The sequence below is a fragment of the Rhinoderma darwinii genome, chromosome 5 (genome assembly GCF_050947455.1).
Source record: "Rhinoderma darwinii isolate aRhiDar2 chromosome 5, aRhiDar2.hap1, whole genome shotgun sequence".
NCBI lineage: Eukaryota > Metazoa > Chordata > Amphibia > Anura > Rhinodermatidae > Rhinoderma > Rhinoderma darwinii.
In genome coordinates this window covers 107,959,971-107,977,768 of record NC_134691.1, presented here as the reverse complement: position 1 = coordinate 107,977,768, position 17,798 = coordinate 107,959,971, and positions in this window count along the sequence as shown.

Below are 17,798 nucleotides of genomic sequence, written 5' to 3'. Positions count from 1 at the left end.
ATTGTCCTGCTTTGTTTACAACCGTATTCATGACCAGGGCTGTGTTTCTACAGCCCTGGCTCATGAGCAATTATATGTATTATATATATATATACATATACGAATTATATATATATATATATATATAAATAGGGACACTTCCCTTTACAGATAACATCCCTGGGGGTCTAGGGCAGTGAAGGGGTTAACCCTGGTAATTACTTGAGTTGAAGGCTGCAGGACTTTCTTGCTCCTCCATCGGTGACTGTAAACATACATTCCATCATCAGCTATCAGCTAATCACAGAGCAGCTCAGACAGACCACGAGGGTATCATTATTAACCACTTCATTACTGTAGAAAAGTGGTTCCCAAATGGGGTGCCGTGAGAACCGTCCAGGGGTGTCGCGAGACTCCCCTCATCCACTGCCATTAAAAAAAAACAACAAAAAAACCCTTTTGCTTGTAGCAGATGTCATGTCACATCTGCTACAAGCTCTGCCCCCGATGCTTACTTCTTCAACTATGCTTGTAGCAGATGTGGCACACGCACGTCTGCTACAAGTACCACCCACCACTTCCCACCAGAAGAGCCTGACAGGGAGGAGCCATTAACTCTGCCGTCCTGGGCAGCATAAGTATTCATTCTGCCATTCATGTCAGTGATGGTCACTTTACAGGGGGGGGGGATGATGGTCACTTTACTGGGGGGTCTGATGGTCACTTTACTGGGGGGGCTGATGGTCACTTTACTGGGGGGGCTGATGGTCACTTTACTGGGGGCTGAAGATATTTTGCATGCCGGCCCCCCCTCCCACTCCCTGCAAAAAATAAAAATAATAAAAAGTTAAATGTTAAAAATAAAATATATTTTGCAAAAAATAAGCCCACAATGTCCCTTTTGGTGCGTGAACCCACCTGGCCATACTGCCTTAATGGTATGGCAGCTGGTCAACAAAGACACAGGTCAAAGTCTATAGTTCAAATAGGTGTACCTGTGGCAACTTTAGACAGCAGCAAGACAGGCTCGGATGAGACTTTGGCTGGGTTCACATGATTTATTTTCAGACGTAAACGAGGCGTATCATGCCTCGTTTTACGTCTGAAAATACGGCTCCAATACGTCTGCAAATATCTGCCCATTCATTTGAATGGGTTTGCGGATGTACTGTGCCGACGACCTGTAATTTTACGCGTCGCTGTCAAAAGACGACGCGTAAAATGACTGCCTCGGCAAAGAAGTGCAGGACAATTCTTTGCAATGTAATTTGAGCCGTTCTTCATTGAAGTCACAGAAGAGCAGCTCAAGATTACGGGCTTCAAAGACGCCTCGCATAATGCGGGGAGGAGCTTTTACGTCTGAAACGACGCAGCTGGTTTCTCCTGAAAACAGTCTGTCTTTTCAGACGAAAAAGCCACTACACGTGTGCACATACCCTTAGGCAGCAGGCAGACACCAGGCGTGGTGTAACAGGACAGATGTAGTACTTAGCGCAGCTCGACTCCAACTCTCTACGGCACTTGTTTCTGGATAGCACAGGACACGGGATACATGTAGCAGGAACGAGAACACTGGGAACTAGGAAACACTAAGGGACCATTTGCAGAGACAAACATAGGTAAACGACAACGCTCAGGCAATGCAGGAAGGGGCTGGGCCCCTCTTATAGTCCAGGGTGCTCATGGGCTAATTTGGTCTTTAATTCAGGTGAGCGCTCTGGCCCTTTAAGAGTGGGCACGAGCGTGCGCACGCTCCCTACGGGACACAGCAGAGTGAAGCCGAAGTGAGCGCTGAGGAGGAGATGGGGACAAGCGCTCACTGATCCATGGCTGCGGCCGTCAGGTGGTAAGTAAACCTGGCGGCCCGCGGCCATGGGTATTACACCCTCAAACAGTATTATGTCAATTTGTTGCACCCTTAGCGGATTCGATTTTGTGTTGGTGTTCTTTTTAATCTGTATTTTTATCAGCATTGGTACGGACTTACAGTATTGGTACTTTTAAAGTTCAGAAGCAAATAGTGATTTGTACTACAAATGTCATGCGAATGTAAACTAGGAATCTATTTCTTTCAGACTTATTTGACTTCTAAACAGGGAATATATCCGTCGTTTCTGTATGTATGCAATAATATTTCCATATAGAAATATTTAAGAGTGCAGTGACTACATATGCAGCACTTATTCTATAAAGAAACAATACAAATCACAAATACGAAAGTGTTTTTCCTTCCTAGGCTGGGAGATGTTTCCATTTTCGTTATAACAAGAGTAGAATCTGAGCCAAACTTTTTCAAGACTTCTACTGGACACGCTTCATCTGTCTTTTTTTCACCTTAAATGGATAAAAGGTTGCAAAACACATGCTGTTTCTATGTTTCTCTTTTGTTGAATCTGTGGCTTTTCTATAATGACTCACAATTTCATGTTTGGATCTTGATTTGACAACACACTTTGCATCTTCTATTTGCCCTGCATTTTTCATTATGAATACATGTATCCTGTACTTTATTCTTCCTATTTTTTCACATCCACATCCTGTTTATTTGGGTTGAACATTAATCTGTATAGGAAACAGCTGCTATACTATTTTAATTTTTTTCTGGATGTATAGGTTACTATTGAGCCACGTTCTCTAGAATTGATGCAATTAAAAATTCCAAAGCCTGCATATTTATTGCACTTGTGTGATTGTATCATTACATACTTTATGTGCTCAAATTGTATTCTATTTGGATTCAAATCATTACTACTAAAATTACACAAAGAAATAGGATATACGATTTAATAACAGATATGAAGAACTTAATGTGACTTTTTATTTTTGTATTACTATTTTGGGCCCTAGCAGGTCCTATATTCTACAATTAAATAATTTTTATCCCACACTTTAACCTGCACTGCTGAGTTTATTGTATCTGTCACCATTTTTTTGATGTGTAATCAGTAATAGTTTGATATATTCCTTTGTGGATATTCAGGTAGATTACATATTCCACTTATTTTTTTTGCCTCTTTTTTTAAATAAACTGGTCTAAAGGCTCAGCTGGTGTGTCAATAAGTCTAAGGGCTTATTCACATGAACAAGTGCCAAATCGGTCGTGAACAACGGAGGTTTTTCACAGCCGATTTGCATCCATGCAGGACCTGACCTCACAGATCTCTCATAAACGTAAGTCTATTGAGGGATCCGTGAAAATGGTCAAAAATAGGACATGTCCTATTTTTTCACGGGCTGTTTACATGGTCCGTTGAAAAGCAGCCATGTAAATAGCCCCATAGAAGCACATTGATTTTAATGCAGCCGTGTGACTGCCTTAAAAAAAAAAACCAAAAAAAAAAGTCACATGGCCGATTATCCCGTTTGTGTGAATAACTTCTAAAGGCTTGAGCTGCAGTGAGGGCTGTGTCCAATAGGATTGAGTGTAGTATATAGCGGAGTATGTGAGGTCACATGATCAACCAATCGGCTGCTACATCCTGTATTCTAAGAGGGCTGGACAAGAGCAGGACCCCTGATGAATGTTCATGAGCAGCCATTTTGTTAAGATACATGGATAAAATTCAAGGCCACTGCGGTGTAGATTACTGGAATTAAATCTTACTGCAGGACATAGAAAAGTATCATTTTGGTGACAGATGCTCTTTAAAAATTATGTGCATTAGGGCACAGCTATGATCAGAAGCTAAAGCTTAGCTGCATTGTTCTATGAAGCCTAAAATCCACTTTAGGTTTCAAGAATGACTCAGATTGCTCCTTGGCCCTCCTAAATGCAGCTCTGCTTCTGTAGATTGGCTGCTGTGTATAAGTAGAAGCCCAGCAGAAAGTCAGTTCATTAAGAGCGCATTTCCATTACAGCAGAGAGAGGATCATAATAAATAAGATGATCATGTAACTGACAGATATTCTGACATAAATGAGTCACTAAAGCAAGATCTGAAAGATCGCCTTTACAAGTCCTTCTCAATGAATTAGAATATCATCAAAACGTTTATTTCAGTAATTCAATTCAAGAAGTGAAACTCATATATACTATAGATTCATTTCACACAGAGTGATCTATTTCCAGCATTTTTTTTTCTTTGAATGTTAAAGATTGTGGCTAAACATCAGAAAATTTGAATATTGGGTAAAAGTTCAACATTGTAGACTCATGGGGTCACACTCTAATCAGCTAATCAACACAAAACACCTTTAAAGGTTTCGTAATCCTTCAAATGTTCCAACAGTCTGGTTCAGTAGGCTACTCAATCATGGGCAAGACTGCTGACTTGACAGTTGTCCAGAAGACACAAGGAGGGTAAGCCACAAAAAGACATTGCTAATGAAACTGGCTGTTCACAGAGTGCTGTATCCAAGCATATTAATGGAAGGTTGAGAGGAAGGAAAAAGTGTGGTAGAAAAAGATGCACAAGCAACAGGGATAACCGCAGCTTTGAAAGGATTGTCAAGAAAAGGCCATTCAAGAATCTGGGGGAAATTCACAAGAAGTGGACTGCAGCTGGAGTCAGTGCTTCCAGAGCCACCACACACAGACATATCCAGGACATGGATTACAACTCTGGCATTTCTTGTGTCAAGCCACGCATGACCCAGAGACAACTTCAAAAGCATCTTACCTGTGCTATGGAGAAAAAGGACTGTTCTGTTGCTCAGTGATTCAAAGTCCTGTTTTCAGATGAAAGTAAATTTTGAATTTCATTTGGAAATCAAGGTCCCAGAGTCTGGAGGAAGAGTGTAGAGGCGTCAATCCAAGTTGCTTGCGGTCCAGTGTGACGTTTCCACAGTCAGTGATAGTTTGGGGAGCCATGTCATCTGCTGGTGTAGGTCCACTGTGTTATATCAAGTCCAGAGTCAGCGCAGCCGTCTACCAGGAAATTTTAGAGCACTTCATGCTTCCCTCTTCTGACAAGCTTTATGGAGATGCGGATTTCATTTTCCAGCAGGACTTGGTACTTTTGGCAGGTGCCAAAACCTGGTTTAATAACCACAGTTTCACTGCGCTTGATTGGCCAGCAAACTCGCCTGACCTAAACCCCATAGAGAATCTATGGGGTATTGTAAAGATGAAAATTAGACACACCAGACCCAACAATGCAGACGAGCTGAAGGCCGTTATCAAAGCAACCTGGGCTTCCATAACACCTCAGCAGTGCCACAGGCTGATCGCCTCCATGCCACGCCACATTGATGCAGTAATTCATGCAAACGGGGACCCTACGAAGTATTGAGTGCATATACTGTACATACTTTTCAGTAGGCCTACATTTCAGTATTTAAAATCATTTTTGAAATTGTGCTTATCTAATATTCTAATTTTCTGAGAGACTAAATTTTGGGTTTTCATTAAGTGTTAGCTATAGTCTTCAACATTAAAGAAATAAATGCTGGAAATAGACCAATCTGTGAGTAATGAATCGATATTATATATATATATATTTATAAATATATATATATATATATATATATATATATATATATATATATATATATATATTACACAGTGAAGGAAATAAGTATTTGATCCCTTGCTGATTTTGTAAGTTTGCCCACTGTCAAAGACATGAACAGTCTAGAATTTTTAGACTAGGTTAATTTTGCCAGTGAGAGATAGATTATATAAAAAAAAAAAAAAAAACAGAAAATCACATAGTCAAAATTATATATATTTATTTGCATTGTGCACAGAGAAATAAGTTTTTGATCCCCTACCAACCATTAAGAGTTCAGCCTCCTCCAGACCAGTTACACGCTCCAAATCAACTTGGTGCCTGCATTAAAGACAGCTGTCTTAAATGGTCACCTGTATAAAAGACTCCTGTCCACAGACTCAATTAATCAGTCTGACTCTAACCTCTACAACATGGGCAAGACCAAAGAGCTTTCTAAGGATGTCAGGGACAAGATCATAGACCTGCACAAGGATGGAATGGGCTACAAAACCATAAGTAAGACACTGGGTGAGAAGGAGACAACTGTTGGTGCAATAGTAAGAAAATGGAAGACGTACAAAATGACTGTCAATCGACATCGATCTGGGGCTCCATGCAAAATCTCACCTCGTGGGGTATCCTTGATCCTGAGGAAGGTGAGAGCTCAGCCGAAAACTACATGGGGGGAACTTGTTAATGATCTCAAGGCAGCTGGGACCACAGTCACCAAGAAAACCATTGGTAACACATTACGCCGTAATGGATTAAAATCCTGCAGTGCCCGCAAGGTCCCCCTGCTCAAGAAGGCACATGTACAGGCCCGTCTGAAGTTTGCAAATGAACATCTGGATGATTCTGAGAGTGAGTGGGAGAAGGTGCTGTGGTCAGATGAGACTAAAATTGAGCTCTTTGGCATTAACTCAACTCGTCGTGTTTGGAGAAAGAGAAATGCTGCCTATGACCCAAAGAACACCGTCCCCACTGTCAAGCATGGAGGTGGAAACATGTTTTGGGGGTGTTTCTCTGCTAAGGGCACAGGACTACTTCACTGCATCAATGGGAGAATGGATGGAGCCATGTACCGTCAAATCCTGAGTAACAACCTCCTTCCCTCCACCAGGACATTAAAAATGGCTCGTGGCTGGGTTTTCCAGCACGACAATGACCCAAAACATACAGCCAAGGCAACAAAGGAGTGGCTCAAAAAGAAGCACATTAAGGTCATGGAGTGGCCTAGCCAGTCTCCAGACCTTAATCCCATCGAAAACTTATGGAGGGAGTTGAAGATCCGAGTTGCCAAGCGACAACCTCGAAATCTTAATGATTTACAGATGATCTGCAAAGAGGAGTGGGCCAAAATTCCATCTAACATGTGTGCAAACCTCATCACCATCTACAAAAAACGTCTGACTGCTGTGCTTGCCAACAAGGGTTTTGCCACCAACTATTAAGTCTTGTTTGCCAAAGGGATCAAATACTTATTTCTCTGTGCACAATGCAAATAAATATATATAATTTTGACAATGTGATTTTCTGGTTTTTTTTTTTTTGTTTTTTTTTATATATATAATCTCTCTCTCACTGGTAAAATTAACCTAGCCTAAAAATTCTAGACTGTTCATGTCTTTGACAGTGGGCAAACTTACTAAATCAGCAAGGGATCAAATACTTATTTCCTTCACTGTATATATATATAAAATATATATTTTCACTTTTTAAATTTATTTCAGTAATTCAATTCACTTTTTGATGATATTCTAATTCATTGAGAAGGGCCCTTAGGTCTCATGCACACGACAGAGTTTTTCTTCAGTGTGATATCTGCATTTTTTGCAAACTGACCCATTCAATTCTATGCGACCATGTACACATCAGCTTTTTATGTGGATCCGTTGTTCAGTTCCGCAAATTACAGAACATGTCCTCTCCAAGTCCGTTTTTGCGAATCCATGCCGTCCGTTCAAGTCTTTGAGACCAGAAAAATAATGGACAGCACAGAAAATATCAGTTATGGAAGCCACTTGTAGGCATTACGGACCCAAATAAATATGCACGCTAGGATCAACGGTATTTTTCACACATTTGTTACTTATCCATAAGACACCCAACGATAGTGAGAACAAGGATCCTAATTTTTCCTGTTCTCTATAATGAGGTCAGGAAGATACTACTAAAATTTTCAGATTCAGTGATAGTCATATTAACAAAATACATAAATATCAATATGGGGGGATCCTGAGTAAGAATAAAAAGTGTTCAAAACAAATTATATATTTAGTGCACATAATGTGACTCCATGTGTGACAAATTCCAAAGCGTTCTGCTTATTGATAAATCGCACCCTTTGTCTCAATTGAGACAGGACTATGTATTACTAGATTATATTAATATATACTACAAACTCAACAGAGGCTAAACACTATATTAAAGTGAACCTTATAGAGATGAGCGAATTTCCTAAAATTTGTTTCAGGTCTGATTCAGTCAAACCAGCTGTCAGATTAAATTCTGGCCGAATTAATTAGTCGCAAAACTAAAATGTCCTCGTTTGTCCTGAAAACTTATGTATGACACTCTGAGTTCTTCTAGAATTGTATCCACCCTTTTTCAAGCTCTTGAATGCCAACATAGCATTAGTAATGTCAAACTGACAGCAACAAATTTGGCTATGTTTAAAGAGACGGTAAAAGCCTGTTTGAAAACACACTGCACTGTCGGATTTTAACCCCTTAATGACCGGGCCTGAAAAGACCTTAATGACAAAGCCAGATTTGTTAAATCTGGTATGTCTGACTTTATCAGAGAATAACTGTGCGAAAGTTTTGAATATCCAAGTAATTCTGACATTGTTTTTTCGTCACATGTTGTACTTTATTTTAGTGGTAAAAGTAGACTGATACGATTTGCTGAAATTAATGAAAAAATAGAAAAATTGAAGAAATTTTGTAAAAATTATCATTTTTCCCTATTTTTAACTGCAATATGTCACATATGTACATACATACTGTACAATTTTTTTTATTAAATATATATTTCCATCGCTTTACTCTATTTTGGCAGCACTTTTGAAAAAAATAATATTTTTTTGAGCAATTTAGAAGACTTACAAGTTTAGCAATGATTTTATACATTTTGAAGTACATTTTGTTTTCCTGCACCAAGCCAGGTTTTCAGAGGCTCATAGGTGTCAGAATGGTGGAAACCCCCACAAGTGACACCATTTTGAAAACTACACCCCTTAAAGGGGTATTCCAGAAGTAAAAAATTACTTTTAATTAAACTAAACAATAAAAAACATTTAACTTTGTAATGTACTTACGTTTGATTAGCTGGCTGTATCGTCGTATCCCCTCTTCCGTCACGTGACCGCTTGTCCATGTAAAATTTGCACTTCCTGTGCATACCCGTCCATTCGCGCCTAACTTCCGGTTTGCGGTTTCCGGTTTTCACAGTGTACGGGTACGTCATAACTGTACCACGTGTTTTCCCCATCTGCTTAGAGCATGCGTGGTTGTGTCTACCACGCATGCTCTGTTAAATGGTATGGCTGCGTCTTCAGCAGCAGTTTCATTGCGCATGCGCAAGTTTTAGTATGTGGTATCGGTGTGCACTGTGACGGCCGTGTCTACTGTAGCTCGCTCTCTCCTTCTCCTCCTCACAGTCCGAAGCGCATGTGAGGAGGAGGGTGTTTATTTGGTCACTGTAGGAGCGTAATCCCCAAGCCCGGGTTTGGGGATTCCGCTCCAGGAGAAGTCACAGACTTCACTGTGTCCATATATGGACACAGTGACTTCTGAAGCGGAATCACCGGCGAATTGGCCGGGGATTCCGCTCCAAGAGAAGTCACAGACTTCACTGTGTCCATATATGGACAGTGACGTCAGAGACTAATGAAGCGGAATCCCCGCCGATGTGGCCGGGGATTCCGCTCCAAGAGAAGTCACAGACTTCACTGTGTCCATATATGGACAGTGACGTCAGGGACTAATGAAGCGGAATCCCTGCCGATGTGGCCGGGGATTCCGCTCCAGGAGAAGTCACTGACTTCACTGTGTCCATATATGGACAGTGACGTCAGTGACTTCTGAAGCGGAATCCCCGCCGATGTGGCCGGGGATTCCGTTCCAGGAGAAGTACCTCACTTCACTGTTCATATATGGACAGTAAAGTGAGAGATTTCTCCAGAGCCGTCCCCTACAGGAAAGTAGGGGGGTGGCATTGCCTACAGGGGGGGCTATGTGGCATTACCTACAGGGGGGGGCTATGTGGCATTACCTACAGGGGGGGGCTATGTGGCATTACCTACAGGGGGGGCTATGTGGCATTACCTACAGGGGGGGCTATGTGGCATTACCTACAGGGGGGCTATGTGGCATTACCTACAGGGGGGGCTATGTGGCATTACTTACAGGGGGCTGTGTGGCATTACTTACAGAGGGCTGTGTGGCATTACTTACAGGGGGCTGTGTGGCACTGCCTACAAGGGGGATGTGTGGCATTGCCTACAGCGGGGCTGTGTGGCATTACCTACAGCGGGGATGTGTGGCATTACCTACAGCGGGGATGTGTGGCATTACCTACAGCGGGGATGTGTGGCATTACCTACAGCGGGGATGTGTGGCATTACCTACAGGGGGCTGTGGCAGTATCTATAGAAGGTAGTGTGTGGCATTATCTACAGGGGGCAGTGTGTGGCAGGAAATTGACAAATGAAATTCATCCGTTTTTAAAACGGACAAGGAAAAAAAATGGGTACAAAACGGGTTAAAAGTGAAAGCATGGCCCGGATCGTGAACATACCCTGACATTTATCAGGCTGTGGAAGGGGCAGGGGAGGGAGATGGGTGCCTGTACTTAGATCAGGGATAGATGGAGACACAAAGGATAATGATGATTATTACTGTGTTAGGGCTTATTCAGACGAACGTGTAATACGTCCGTGCAACGCGTGTGATTTTCACGCGCCTCACACGGACCTATATTAGTCTATGGGGCCGTGCAGACTGTCAGTGAGTTTCATGCAGCGTGTGTCCGCTGCGTAAAACTCACGACATGTCCGATATTTGTGTTTTCGCGCATCACGCACCCATTGAAGTCAATGGGTGCGTGAAAATCAATCGCAGCACACGGAAGCACTTCCGTGGTAAGCGCGTGATTCGCGCAACAGCAGTAAAAAGTATGAATGAAAACAGAAAAGCACCACGTGCTTTTCTGTTTACAAACATATAAACAGTGTCATAATGATGGCGGCTGCGCGAAAATCACACAGTCACGCATCATACGCGGCTGACACACGGAGCTGTTATGTACCTTTTGCGCGCACAAAACGATGTGTTTTTTGCGCAAGCAAAAGGCACACGCTGGTGTAATCCGGCCTCAGACAGTGTGCAGGGAGGGAGCGTCTGCCTGTAATCTGTAATTAGAGCAGGGAAGGACCATGTGACCATAGAGGGGCGTGGCAGTATGCAAATAGCTGAGGTGCTTTGGAGGAAGGGGGAGGATGCAACTGTCTCCTCAGATGCAGCCGGGGATCATGGGTATAGTGGGTTACAAGACAGGAAACAGCCAGTAAGGGATGTAAACAAACAGCAAGGGATGTAAACAAACAGAAAAAGCAGCAGTGACGATGGAAATCAAACAGAAACTGGTTAGAAGTTTAATAGGGGGTATTAGGGAAGGCAAATCAAGGCTGGGGGACATTTTTTAGAAAAAAATTTTTTCCTGGACAACCCCTTTAAGGTATTTATTAAGGGGTGTTGTAAGTATTTTGACCCCACAGTTTTTTTTGTAAGAATTCATGCAAAGCAGGCGTAAAAACATATAATTTCACTTTTTTCATAAAATTATCACTTTGAAGACCGATTTCTTTGTAAAGCGACCATGAGAATGAAGAAATGCACCCCAAAATCTATCACCCTGTTTCTCCTGTTTTCAAAAATGCCCACATTGTGACCCTAATGCGTTGCCTGGACACACAGCAGGGCCCGAAAGGAAGGGAGCAACCGGAGGCATTCAGGTCTCATTTTTGCTTGAAAATGTTTTAGGCCCCACTGTACATTTGGAGAGGTTTTGAACTACCAGAACGATAGAAACTCCCCATAAACGACCCCATTTAGAAAACTAGACACCTTAAGATATTTATCTAGGGCTGTAGTGAGTATTTTGACCCCACAGTTTTTTGCTAAATTTAATGCATAGCAGGTGAAATAAAAAAAAAAACCACTTTTTATATAAAAGTATCACTTTGAAGACCGATTTCTTTGTAAAGCGACCATCAGAATGAAGAAACACACCCCAAAATCTATCACCCTGTTTCTCCTGTTTTCAAAAATGCCCACATTGTGACCCTAATGCGTTGCCTGGACACACAGCAGGGCCCGAAAGGAAGGGAGCAACCGGAGGCATTCAGGTCTCATTTTTGCTTGAAAATGTTTTAGGCCCCACTGTACATTTGGAGAGGTTTTGAACTACCAGAACGATAGAAACTCCCCATAAACGACCCCATTTAGAAAACTAGACACCTTAAGGTATTTATCTAGGGGTGTAGTGAGTATTTTGACCCCACAGTTTTTTGCTAAATTTAATGTATAGCAGGTGAAATAAAAAAACAAACCACTTTTTATATAAAAGTATCACTTTGAAGACCGATTTCTTTGTAAAGCGACCATCAGAATGAAGAAACACACCCCAAAATCTATCACCCTGCTTCTCCTGTTTTCAGAAATGCCCACATTGTGACCCTAATGCGTTGCCTGGACACACGGCAGGGCCCGAAAGGAAGGGAGCAACCGGAGGCATTCAGGTCTCATTTTTGCTTGAAAATGTTTTAGGCCCCACTGTACATTTGGAGAGGTTTTGAACTACCAGAACGATAGAAACTCCCCATAAACGACCCCATTTAGAAAACTAGACACCTTAAGGTATTTATCTAGGGCTGTAGTGAGTATTTAGACACCACAGTTTTTTGCTAAATTGAATGCATAGCAGGTGAAATTAAAAAAAACAACACTTTTTATATAAAAGTATCACTTTGAAGACCGATTTCTTTGTAAAGCGACCATGAGAATGAAGAAACACCCCCCAAAATCTATCACCCTGTTTCTCCCGTTTTCAAAAATGCCCCCATTGTGACCCTAATGCGTTGCCTGGACACACAGCAGGGCCCGAAAGGAAGGGAGCAACCGGAGGCATTCAGGTCTCATTTTTGCTTGAAAATGTTTTAGGCCCCACTGTACATTTGGAGAGGTTTTGAACTACCAGAACGATAGAAACTCCCCATAAACGACCCCATTTAGAAAACTAGACACCTTAAGGTATTTATCTAGGGCTGTAGTGAGTATTTAGACCCCACAGTTTTTTGCTAAATTGAATGCATAGCAGGTGAAATTAAAAAAAAAAACACTTTTTATATAAAAGTATCACTTTGAAGACCGATTTCTTTGTAAAGCGACCATGAGAATGAAGAAACACCCCCCAAAATCTATCACCCTGTTTCTCCCGTTTTAAAAAATGCCCCCATTGTGACCCTAATGCGTTGCCTGGACACACGGCAGGGCCCGAAAGGGAGGTAGCGCACGAAGACTTTCAGGACACACATTTTGCTTGAAAATGTTTCAGGTCCCATTACACATTTATAGAGGCACAGAGCTGCCAAAAAGATAGAAACTCCCCATAAATGACCCCATTTTGAAAACTAGACCGCTTAAGGTATTCATCTAGGTGTGTACTAAGTATTTTGACCCCACAGTTTTCGCAGGAATTAATGCAAAGCAGGTGGAAAGAAAATGTTATTTCACTTTTTTTCACAAATGTGTCATTTTAAGGTCAGATTTCTTGAACAGAGGACATGAGAATAAGGAAATGCACCAGAAAATGTATCACCCTGTTTCTCCTGTGTTCAAAAATATCCCCATTGTGGCCCTAATGTGTTTCCTAGACACACGGCAGGACCCAAAAGGAAGAGAGCACCCGGAGGCTTTCAGGACACACATTTTGCTTTGAAAATGGGAGGATTCTACTTTTCTAGATTGAGAAATAGATGTCCCTAACAGTTTCTACATCCTATGACTATGTCGTGCTAAAAAAGCAGCTGTCCTGAAATCATGTCAGTCCATAGACATTATGTATATCAACCCGCTCTGATATATAGTAAGTTAGAGTGGGAAAATGTATTAAACTGTTGGCGGAAAAAGGCAATATATCCAAAAAAAAAGGAGGAAGAATGTATCCAGCTATGTGGAAAACTAGAGCATGTTCACAGGATGAAAGAAAATTTGTAGGGCTGTAATGACTTTATTATTCAAAGTGACTGGTCATACAACGTCTCTTTAGCTCCATCAATCCCTATATAAGGGACGAATGTGCCAAGTGACGCGGTACACCATAACAAGCCCCTGCCCGGCAAGGTAGGAACCGCCGTGTGCACAAAACAACCAATCACCTGTAGAATATATAAAGGGGCAGTGTCCCACACCGTATGTATAGATACAGTAAAGGATCACTATTGTCGGGTGTAAGAGGTCCACCAAAAACCCGAACAAAACTGTAATAAAGCCCATAGTGTATTGATAAGGACAAAACAGGGACTTATGCATAGACCAGGGTTGGAAGGACAAGCGGAACAATAATATCGTGACTCACTTCGCTGTCCTCGTTTGCTGCAGACCAGACACCGTTTTTTGGGGTATTTTTGGTTAGATGTTGAAGGGATGGGGTGTAAAAAATGTTTTTCAACAAGTCGGCGTACATCCTCTGACTCATGGACTACTCTCTGGTCTGCAGATTGAAATAGGAGATCTTCAATCACTTTCTCCTGAAATTCAAAGAATGTCACCCTGCCCGCTGATTTTTTTGTACAGGACAAATGCGTTCTGCATCGCAACTTGAATCCCTTGAAGCGACACTTTCGCTGTCGCTTTCAAGTAAGGCTGGGTTCACACGACCTATTTTCAGACATAAACGAGGCGTATTATGCCTCGTTTTACGTCTGAAAATAGGGCTACAATACGTCGGCAAACATCTGCCCATTCATTTGAATGGGTTTGCCGACGTACTGTGCAGACAACCTGTCATTTACGCGTCGTCATTTGACAGCTGTCAAACGACGACGCGTAAAAATACAGCCTCGTCAAAAGAAGTGCAGGACACTTCTTTGGACGTTTTTGGAGCTGTTTTCTCATAGACTCCAATGAAAACAGCTCCAAAAACGGACGTAGAAAACGCAGCGAAAACCGTGAGTTGCTCAAAAAATGTCTGAAAATCAGGGTCTGTTTTCCCTTGAAAACAGCTCCGTATTTTCAGAAGTTTTTGGTCACTACGTGTGCACATACCCTAAAAGCTCAACTTCAGATGCAGAATCCGTATCTGAGCATAGCATCTGATAGGCTTCCTCAACGCTGTATCTTCTGGCAGCCATAATGATAATACAGTCTAAACCGCAAATAATAAATGGAACTAGCGGTATAAATTATTTTTTTTATCAACTAAGACCTCATGCACACGACCGTAAAAACACCCGTTATTGCGGGTCGTAATTACGACCTGCAATAACGGGCTCATAGACTTCTGTTACCCATGGGTACCTTCCCGTTTTCTCACGGGAAGGTGCCCGTGCCGTTAAAAAAAATAGAACATGTTCTATTTTTCTATTTTACGGGCCGTGCTGCTATACTTTATAATGACAGCACGGCTCGCAAAAGCGGCCGGCTGCCCGCGGCCGGCCGTGCCCGGCCATGCTCGTAATTACGAGTCGTAATTACGAGCACGGTCGTGTGCATGAAGCCTAATCAACTAAGAACACTTTTTATTGTTTTTTTTTAGTTTTTTTTTTTTTCAAACCTAAACCTAAACCCTACGCCTAACACAAACCGTAAACCCAAGCCCAGAACAGCACCCTACGCCGTCTAAGGCCCCATGCACATGAACGTGTTTTTGCGGCCGCAATTCCCCCGAAAATCCACGGGAGAATTGCGGCCCCATTCTTTTCTATGGGGCCATGCACACGACCGTAGTTTTTGCGGTCCTTGCACGGCCCGGGAGCCCGGACCGCAGAAAGAACGGGCATGTCTTATTACGGCCCTGTTCTGCGGTCCGGGCTCATTGAAAACAATGGTGGCGGCCATGTGCATGTCCCGCGATTTGCGGGCAGCCTGCGGCGGACAGTCCGCAGCCGGCCGACCCGAAAATCACGGCCGTGCACACGGCTATGGTCGTGTGCATGAGGCCTAACAGCGTACACGCCGTCTAACAGCGTACCCTAAAAAGAAAGTAGTTTATAGTACGATTCTTAGTATATACAGTAAATATATTTATATATATATATATATATATATGTATATACTATATACTATAAAATACTGAAAAAAATGTGTTTTTCTTTTAATAAACTTTGTAAGGGACAAGTGATTTTGTGTGGGGACACTGACACACTTGTATCTGTTTCTCTCCACAGCTAGAACAGTGAGGAGAAACAGATACATGTTTTTACTTTTATTTTACAGTAGTGATCACTATGATTGGATCTCATAGTGATCACAAAAGATCAGGAACCAATACTATTGGCTCCTGATCACTGCTCTAAGAACAGAGCTGCTAGCAACAGCTCGTTCTTAGAGCAGGAGCTGTCATTTAGACACTCCCGGCGGCTCTGTACGCAGTAACAGCATGTGACCGTTGTGATTGGCTGTCACAACGGTCACGTGCTGTTACGACGAAATCGGCAGGTCCTGATGGCTGCAATAAGAACCGGACCTGTTACTTACAGCCGGTTTTTAGTGCAGATGTCACCAGGGTGCCGATAAACCCCCTCTACTACAGCGACGCCAAAAGGCGTCGCTGTAGACTGAGTACATGCACCGCCTGATGTCAAAAGACGGTGGGCGGTCGTTAAGGGGTTAAAGAGGCTCTGTCACCACATTATAACTGCCCTATCTTCTACCTACATAATGTGATCGACGCTGTAATGTAGATTACGCTGTAAACTGTCATTTACAGCTTGCTGTCATTAAGTCCCACAAAAACGTTACCGAAGTGTCCGGATTGTGAATGGACATCGCGTCCTGGCTGGAAGCGATGTCTATTTACTGTCAAGACACTTCAGTAACGTTAATGTGTGAGTATGTGACTGAAGATCATGATCTAGCAAGATCACTATGTGCTGAGTAAATGAATGGAGAGTAGTGTATGACGCTGATTGGTCAGCATCATACACTTCTTCACAACGCCCACTTGGTCAAAAGCTAAAAAACACCCAGTTGGGCATTAAGAAAGTCATTAGCATAAATCTAAAATAGGTCATAACTCCGTCAAAATTCTAAATAAAAAACACTGTGGTAATCTACATTACAGCGCCGATCACATTATGTAGAAGTTAGAGCACTTACAATGTGGTGACAGAGCCTCTTTAAAATTAAAAAAAACTGTCCAGAAATTCACCCTTTTTGGTGGCAGATGTCTGTTGGTGTTTATACTCAGACAGTGGTATTGGAAGAAGCAATGGCTTTTTAACAAGGGGTCAGAAAATGATCCCTTTTTGGGGAGTAGCAACAGGTTTTAGTGTTATTTAAAAATAAAAAATAAAAATAATAATATTGTATATATTATCCACTACTTCCACCGCCATGGCTACACGTGCAGCGGCAGTGTGCTGGTCCTGGAAAGTGAAGAAGCAATGACTTTTTACTCGATTTGAAAAAAATAATTTGTCACTTGGACACAGACTGATGTATAACGTGGTGCTGTATAACTGTTTGATGCAGAATAATATCTAGATTTTTGGTGGCACTATTATTAGCAATTGGATAAATGCAAAAAAATGAGTAACATCACATCCGTGACACCTGTATCAGCAGGCAGCGGCACGCAATCACCACAAGGATTTACATTTTAATTAAAATCTTTATATTTGAAAAAAAAAATGGTCACTTGGACACAGATTAAAGTATAATGTCACCATGTAAATGCCTGACCAGAATACGACAATTTTTGGTGACGCTACTAGATATATGCAAAACAATGAGTCAAGTCACGTCCATGAGGTTTGTTTCAGAAGGCAGCAGCATGCCCTCAGCACAAGGAATAATATTATTAAAGTAGATTTGTGGTTCAGAAATTTGACAGGGCTGTTTATAGTGACGGACTCATAAGGGCTTATTCAGACGAACGTAAACTACGCGCGTGCAACGCGCGTGATTTTCACGTGCGTTGCCCGTAGCTATATTTGTCAATGGGGCCGTGCAGACATGGCAGCGTTTTTTGCGCAGCGTTGCTCCGTTGCAAAAAACTCACGACATGTCCGTTGATTCAGCGTTTTCAACGCATCACGCACCCATTGAAGTCAATGGGTGCGTGAAAACCACGCATGTCGCACGGAAGCACTTCCGTGCGAAC